General features: G+C 42.4%; 1 long non-coding RNA gene across 1 annotated transcript; it reads right to left on the bottom strand.

Moving 5' to 3' along the window:
* Positions 1-1,354: 1,354 nt before the first annotated feature.
* LOC140588636 (uncharacterized) lies at positions 1,355-7,679 on the bottom strand. Its single transcript, XR_011989768.1, has 3 exons — positions 7,492-7,679; positions 3,003-7,391; positions 1,355-2,393 (listed from the first exon to the last, which is right to left on the bottom strand). It is a non-coding gene; the product is annotated as an uncharacterized lncRNA (long non-coding RNA).
* Between the last annotated feature and the right edge of the window lie 556 nt (positions 7,680-8,235).

Genomic DNA, 8,235 nt, shown 5'->3' with positions numbered 1-8,235 from the left:
AGTATGCCTATTGGTGCCTGTAACGCTGTGATGTGTATAGGTACAGTATGTGTATGAGTATGCCTATTGGTGTCTGTAACGCTGTGATGTGTATAGGTACAGTATGTGTATGAGTATGCCTATTGGTGCCTGTAACGCTGTGATGTGTATAGGTATAGTATGTGTATGAGTAGGCCTATTGGTGCCTGTAACGCTGTGATGTGTAAAGGTACAGTATGTGTATGAGTAGGCCTATTGGTGCCTGTAACATTGTGGTGTGTATAGGTACAGTATGTGTATGAGTATGCCTATTGATGCCTGTAACGCTGTGATGTGTATAGGTACAGTACAGTATGTGTATGAGTATGCCTATTGGTGCCTGTAACGCTGTGATGTGTAAAGGTACAGTATGTGTATGAGTAGGCCTATTGGTGCCTGTAACACTGTGATTTGTAAAGGTACAGTATGTGTATGAGTATGCCTATTGCTGCCTGTAACGCTGTGATGTGTATAGGTACAGTATGTATATGAGTATGCCTATTGGTGCCTGTAACGCTGTGATGTGTATGGGTACAGTATGTGTATGAGTATGCCTATTGGTGCCTGTATCGCTGTGATGTGTATAGGTACACTATGTGTATGAGTATGCCTATTGGTGTCTGTAACGCTGTGATGTGAATGGGTACAGTATGTGTATGAGTATGCCTATTGGTGCCTGTAACGCTGTGATGTGTATAGGTACAGTATGTGTATGAGTATGCCTATTGGTGCCTGTAACGCTGTGATGTGTATAGGTACAGTATGTGTATGAGTATGCCTATTGGTGCCTGTAACGCTGTGATGTGTATGGGTACAGTATGTGTATGTCTATTGGTGTCTGTAACACTGTGATGTGTATAGGTACAGTATGTATATGAGCATGCCTATTGGTGCCTGTAACGCTGTGATGTGTAAAGGTACAGTATGTGATTGAGTAGGCCTATTGGTGCCTGTAACACTGTGATGTGTATAGGTACAGTATGTGTATGAGTATGCCTATTGGTGCCTGTAACGCTGTGATGTGTATGGGTACAGTATGTGTATGACTATGCCTATTGGTGCCTGTAACGCTGTGATGTGTATAGGTACAGTATGTATATGATTATGCCTATTGGTGCCTGTAACGCTGTGATGTGTATAGGTACAGTATGTATATGAGTATGCCTATTGGTGCCTGTAACGTTGTGATGTGTATAGGTACAGTATGTGTATGACTATGCCTATTGGTGCCTGTAACGCTGTGATGTGTATAGGTACAGTATGTGTATGCGTATTGCTGTTGGTGCCTGTAACGCTGTGATGTGTATAGGTACAGTATGTGTATGAGTATGCCTATTGGTCCCTGTAACGCTGTGATGTGTATGGGTACAGTATGTGTATCCCTCCCTCCGGTTTATACACGAAACCACGATTCTTCATTCACTGATGGATTTATTCCTCCGTCACACTTCTCCTCCGAAACACCATGAAATCCACCGTCAAACTGTCATTACATAAAGTACAGAATGACCAAACATAAATATTACAAATAAACATTTAAACGCAAGTTAAGAATACGCAATAAACAAACACAGTTAACATACCTCGCTGGCTGCACGTAACCGTGAGAGAATGAGTCCGCTTCAGAAACAAAACTTAACAAATAATTCCCAATTTCTTCTTATTTACAGCTTTCTTTTACTTTAAAGCAGCTTATTCCTTCTTGTGACTTAGTTAACTTATAACGTTTCTTTGCACATGCCTTTTTACTTCCTCCCTTTACGTCACTTAAAACGAGCCTGTAGGCAACGCAGAATGAAACTTAGTTCCTACCCCAAAGGCACAACAATAAATAAAGGAAATAAACAACATAAATGAACACAATAAATTAAACAAATTGACATAATTTACAATTATGGCAGTTAAACTCCCACCAAATCTCACCTTGAAATTTCCTTACAGATCTAAATCTTCAAGTTATAAGCATTTACAACAGTTTAACACATGCTTATTCTGCTTCAACCAGTAGAACTATTTTTTGCACTGGCCTTTCAAGATAAACTGGCTTAGATGTGCGTTTAAGACAAGCAATAGCCTTAACAACTCTTTTCCAGTCAGAAAACTTAGTCAGGCGGTCCAACAATGTTCTATTTGCCCTTGCACTGGTGTTGAGCACCTGAGCCCTTCGAAGTTCTGGATCATTGTCACTAACCTCTCCCACCTTAGCATCTCTTGTGGGTAACTCCTTTTCCCACAGAAAGTCTGGGCCAGTGAACCAATTTGAAGCAACGAGCTGATCTGCAGATAACCCTCTCGAAGCATGGTCCGCCGGATTGTCTTCAGACTGCACATGATACCATTGGTTGGCATCTGTGGTGGTCTTGATTCTCTGGATCCTATTTGCCACGAAAACATGAAAGCGTCTGGCATCATTATTAATGTACCCGAGAACAACCTTTGAATCAGTCCAATAATATTCCTTAAGGTTGTCTATTTCGAGCTCATGTTTTAACACGGCACCCATCTTCGCAGCAACCACTGCTGCAGACAGCTCAAGCCTTGGCACTGTTGTGACCTTAGTGGGGGCAACACGCGCCTTCCCCATGACAAGTGAGCAGTGTACGCTGCCATTAGAGTTGACTGCTCTTAGATAAGTGCACTCCCCATAACCTGTGAAGCTAGCATCTGAGAAGTGATGTAATTCGTACTGCTTGACATCTATGAAGCTTGCTGGCATGTAGCACCTTTTAATCCTTACTTGACATAAGTTATGAAGATCTTGTAACCATGACTGCCACTGTGATCTGCACTCCTCTGAAAGTGGTTCATCCCAACTAGCTTTCTCTCGAAGCAACTGTTGCAAGATCAACTTCCCACGTAAAACAAATGGTGCTACGAAACCCAAAGGATCGTAGATGGAAGCCACTGTAGATAGCACTCCCCTTCTCGTCATTGGGTGTTTCTTGACAGTTACTCTGAACTGAAAGTCATCAGAGGATACGCACCATTGCACGCCCAGTGCTCTTTCTAGGAGTGGCTCCTTTAAATCTATGTCCAGCTCCTTGACACTGTCAGCACACTCTTCCTTCGGTATTGACTCCGATACCTTCTTGCTGTTGGAAATGAACTTGTGTAATCTAAGCTTGCCTGCACTGCAGAGCTCTCTCGCTTCCTTGATCAGCTCGATTGCCTCAGCATCAGACCCTACACTCACCAGTCCATCATCAACATAAAAATTTCTTCGAATGAACTTGACAGTGCTTTGGTTAAATCGATCCTGACCTTCTGTGGCTAGATGTTTGAGTCCAAAATTGGCACAGCCAGGTGAGGAAGCTGCTCCAAACAAATGGACTTTCATCCGGAAAACTGATGGCGGAGACTCAAGATCACCATTCTCCCACCATAAGAACCTCAAGTAGTCTTGGTCTTCAGGCTTTACATGGAATTGATGAAACATTCGTTCTACATCACACATAATAGCGACTGGGCCCTTTCGAAATCTACAAAGAACTCCCACCAAAGTGTTTGTGAGCTCTGGCCCTGTAAGAAGGTGGTCATTCAACGACATGTCTTGAAATCTTGCCGAGCAATCAAAGACCACTCGCAGTTTCTCTGGCTTTTGAGGGTGGTACACGCCATGGTGGGTAATATACCAGGCTGATTGTTTATCAAGCTCTTCTTCTGGGACCCTTTCTGCTTCACCACGACTGATAATGTCTTTCATGAAGTTCATGTAGTCTGTCCGATATGTCTGGTCTCTCTTGAGCTTCCTTTCTAAGCACATGAGGCGTTGAACAGCACATGGCTTGTTATTTGGTAGCTCTGGCCTGCGCTGTTTAAAAGGCAGAGGCATTTCAAGATGCCCGTCTTCTTTGTGCCTAATTTCTTCTTTCATTTTAGTCAAAAACCGGAGATCTTCTTGCGAGAGATTTGCCCATTCTCCAAGCCTTTCACTGAAGTCAGATTCTAGCACCTTAAGTACGTCTTCTGGAGTAGTCATTTCTTTAATTCTTGTTTTACAAACATAATGAACTTCGCTCTTCAACTTACTTGTTACTTTGGGTTCAGGGGTCACTTGCTTTACAATGATGCGGTGACTTACTCCAATTGCATCACTGAAGTGTTCGCCTGGATCACCATAGCTCACTATGCTCCAGCCTACGTCAGTTTTCTGTGCGAAGGGCTGGTTGTCCTCACCACATACAACTTCTCTAGGCATTAGTACTTGTGGACAGTTATACCCAATCAGAAGACTGATTTCACAATTCTTCGATGGGGCAATGTGTTCCGCAAGATGCTCTAAATGAGGCCATGCCCTTGCAGTCTCTGGCGTTGGAATGTGCGTACGATTGGCAGGTATGAATTCACGAGTGTAGACCGTTGGCACTGTGATCTTCTTAGAAGAAGATAACCCTCTTATTTGTAGACCTTTGAGTCTTTTGCATGGTACAATTGTCTCCTTGGACGACATTGTGGACAGCTTCAACTTGACTGGTTCTGCATTAACATCAAGAGCATCTGCCACTTCTTCGAGAATGAATGAAGAGTCACTTTGTGAATCTAACAGAGCATAGACAAGGACTTCTTTGTTTGAATCACCTGGCATTGATGCATAAACAGGAACTATTGCTGAAGTCTGAGCATTGTTACCATCATGTACAACTCTATTGGATGTGGTTTCTTGAATGGTGTCTTGCGGCGATTGTAGCTTTCTTTCCTTACTGCAACTTGTCTTGTCATTTTCTTGTTGCTTTGAGCGATCCTCATGTAAGCATGTGGGGTGGCGCCTTGAGCAGGTGTCACAGACCATCCGGTTGCTGCAATTCTTGGATTGAGGGCCAGGACTCAAACAGCCGAAGCACAGTTTCTCACCTTGAATGAACTTCACTCGGTCAGCAACTGGCCTTGCAGTTAGTCTACGGCACTTGTGCAAGACATGTCCTGTTTTCTTACAAAACATACACGTACTTATGTTCTTCTCAGTGGTGTTAGTTGTAAAAATCCTTGCACTTGCTGCTTGGTTCTTAGAGGTCACTACATTCTGAAGTTTAGATCTTGTCTTTTCCGGCTCCCCTTGTCGCAAAGCATAGTAAGATGTAACAGGGTTACAAGCAATACTAGCCTCCAATGTCAGGAAAGTTACAAAATATTTGAAATCTGGGAACCTTCCATGCTCTAGCTGATACTGTGTGGCTTTTCGGTTCCATCTGCTGCTTAACCAATCAGGCAACTTGGCTGTCAGTTTTTGATTTTCAATGCCATCATCAAGAATACGCAGACTCCCATTGTGAGCCATGGCACATTCACAACTGCGTAAAAAGTCCACAAATTTCCTTAAGTCAGCGCTCTCTCTTGACGCTATTTTTGGCCAAGCATGTAATTTGTCTCGGCAGGCTTTAGCAATCATAAAAGGCTGGCCGTATCGCTCATTGAGCAGTTCCCATGCAGCAACATATGCAGTATCTGAACCAATCAGAAAATAACCTTCTAATGCCTCTCTAGCTGCTCCTCCAACATATTTCTGGAGGAAGAATATTTTCTCTGAGCTTGGAATGTTTTTCCTTTCGATAAGAGTCTGGAAGGATGACTTCCAATGATTAAACTTGAGTGGATCACCACTAAAAACTGTGGGCTCTGGAATGGGTAGCCTATTTGCTGATATAGCCTCAGCTAAGACCTTTACAAGCTCTCCTGTGCTATCTTGAAGCACATGTGTTGGCACTGCATCCCTTGGTGGTTGTGAGTGCTGGTCCTCAGACTTCGCCTGATTGAATGGCTGCATAACCTTATGTAGGTCCAGGCTCTGTGGAGCATTCCCTTGGGCTGGACTGAGCTCATTCTCGTGGTACACTTGAAGCCTTGCTTTGGCTGCATTCAGCCTTTTCAAATTCTCCAAACGCTCAAGTTCTCTCTTTAGGTTTTCTACAGACCTTCTTCTTGCAGCATTCTCTTCTTGCTGTTTCCTTAAGAGAGCAGCCTCTTGTTTCTCTCTTTCTAGCTTACGTTCAGTTTCTTCCCTCTCTCCTTCAAGACGACGAGCTAATGCGGCTGCTTCTTGGTCTGCAATGATCAACCCCTCTTCAGCTTCAAGGTTTTGCAGTTTCTCTTGGTGCCCCTCTTGTTCAGCCATAATCTGCAGTACAGCCTGTGTAGCTGCATACTCGGCAGCAGCTTCTTGTCTTCTAAGTGAAGATACATTTGAATGAACAGAAGAAGCTTTAGAACCATTAGAGGCAGAAAGTGAAACACTGGAAGCTAAGGATGAGAATACAGAACTATGATCTGGCCAAATCAACTCCTCAGCCTTTCCCTGCATTTCAGATTGAGCATTTTGTACTACAGTCTTAGTGATCGAGATGCAGTTATCCATCTTGCGACGCATGTCATGGGCTGGTTGATCAATTCTTCGGTAATCATCATAAGCAATGTTCAACTCAGATAATTCCCTTTGAATACTGGTGATGTGTTCTTGTAGGATATCACTAGGATCCCGTTTTAACACAGATCTTTTAGCTACCTTAATCAGAGCTTTCCATCGTTCATATTTGCTGTCAAAGCGAAGCAATAGCCCCTTTATTTGCTCCTTCTGAAACTCCTTTCCCTTTTCTGTTAATTTCCGGGCTCTTTCACTTCTACGAGGCTCTTCAGGTGGTGCTATATTTTGCCTGATATTTGATTCATCTGTCTGCTCTAACTCTGTCTCTTCTTCCAGAGCAGCTGCTGCACTCTGAGCTTCTTTACTTGTATGTGACATTTTGATTACTTGTACACATGGCAGCATACAAGAGCAAGTTGCAACAATATTTGCCAATACTGAAAGAATGAACTTAACTAAATGAAGTCACTCTGCTTCAAATTAGCCTATACATGTAGAAAATTACAGAGTAAGTACACTTAACGGAGTTCTTATTATAACCTTGTCACACACGGAACTTGTAAAAGACACTGAACCATAAATACAAACTGTGAATTTCTATCAAAATATACAAAGTTTACTTCTGCCCCTTAAGAGCCAACTATAATTATTCAAATGAACATGAATTTAAATCTCTCGCGTAAATGCACATTCATATACGTGAAACACCGTGGCTGCCAGGCTATACACAATTCCTTATGGTTTCCAACTCTTGTGTCACTTTTCAGACCAAAAACCTTAGAGTCTGACCTTTAGACTTCTTCATGAAACCATTATGAACCTGTGTGTCCTAAACAGTGACTTATCTGTGTTCCCGTGATGAGCTGTCGTATTCGCGCTGATACGGCGTGTTTGGGCAGGTCCGAGTTTGACTATCACTCCCTCCGGTTTATACACGAAACCACGATTCTTCATTCACTGATGGATTTATTCCTCCATCACACTTCTCCTCCGAAACACCATGAAATCCACCGTCAAACTGTCATTACATAAAGTACAGAATGACCAAACATAAATATTACAAATAAACATTTAAACGCAAGTTAAGAATACGCAATAAACAAACACAGTTAACATACCTCGCTGGCTGCACGTAACCGTGAGAGAATGAGTCCGCTTCAGAAACAAAACTTAACAAATAATTCCCAATTTCTTCTTATTTACAGCTTTCCTTTACTTTAAAGCAGCTTATTCCTTCTTGTGACTTAGTTAACTTATAACGTTTCTTTGCACATGCCTTTTTACTTCCTCCCTTTACGTCACTTAAAACGAGCCTGTAGGCAACGCAGAATGAAACTTAGTTCCTACCCCAAAGGCACAACAATAAATAAAGGAAATAAACAACATAAATGAACACAATAAATTAAACAAATTGACATAATTTACAATTATGGCAGTTAAAATGTGTATGTATATTGGTGTCTGTAACACTGTGATGTGTATAGGTACAGTATGTATATGAGTATGCCTATTGGTGCCTGTAACGCTGTGATGTGTATAGGTACAGTATGTGTATGAGTATGCCTATTGGTGCCTGTAATGCTGTGATGTGTATAGGTACAGTATGTATATGAGTATGCCTATTGGTGCCTGTATCGCTGTGATGTGTTTAGGTACAGTATGTATATGAGTATGCCTTTTGCTGTCTCTAATCCAGACCCTAATGGTGTCTAGGGGGGCAGCGTGTGGCTCAGTGGGCTGAGTGTGCAGCTCAGGGGCAGACATCCCTCCTTCATCAGCTTGAGGCCTGAGGTCAGTCTCACCTTCTGTGTCATATTTTGGTTTTATTTTATCTGTATCCATTCCTCACTGGAATACCAGGG

Source organism: Paramormyrops kingsleyae, chromosome 4, assembly GCF_048594095.1.
Source record: "Paramormyrops kingsleyae isolate MSU_618 chromosome 4, PKINGS_0.4, whole genome shotgun sequence".
Lineage (NCBI taxonomy): Eukaryota > Metazoa > Chordata > Actinopteri > Osteoglossiformes > Mormyridae > Paramormyrops > Paramormyrops kingsleyae.
The sequence above is the reverse complement of the archived record's forward strand: the minus strand, read 5'-3'. Positions and strand labels throughout refer to the sequence as shown.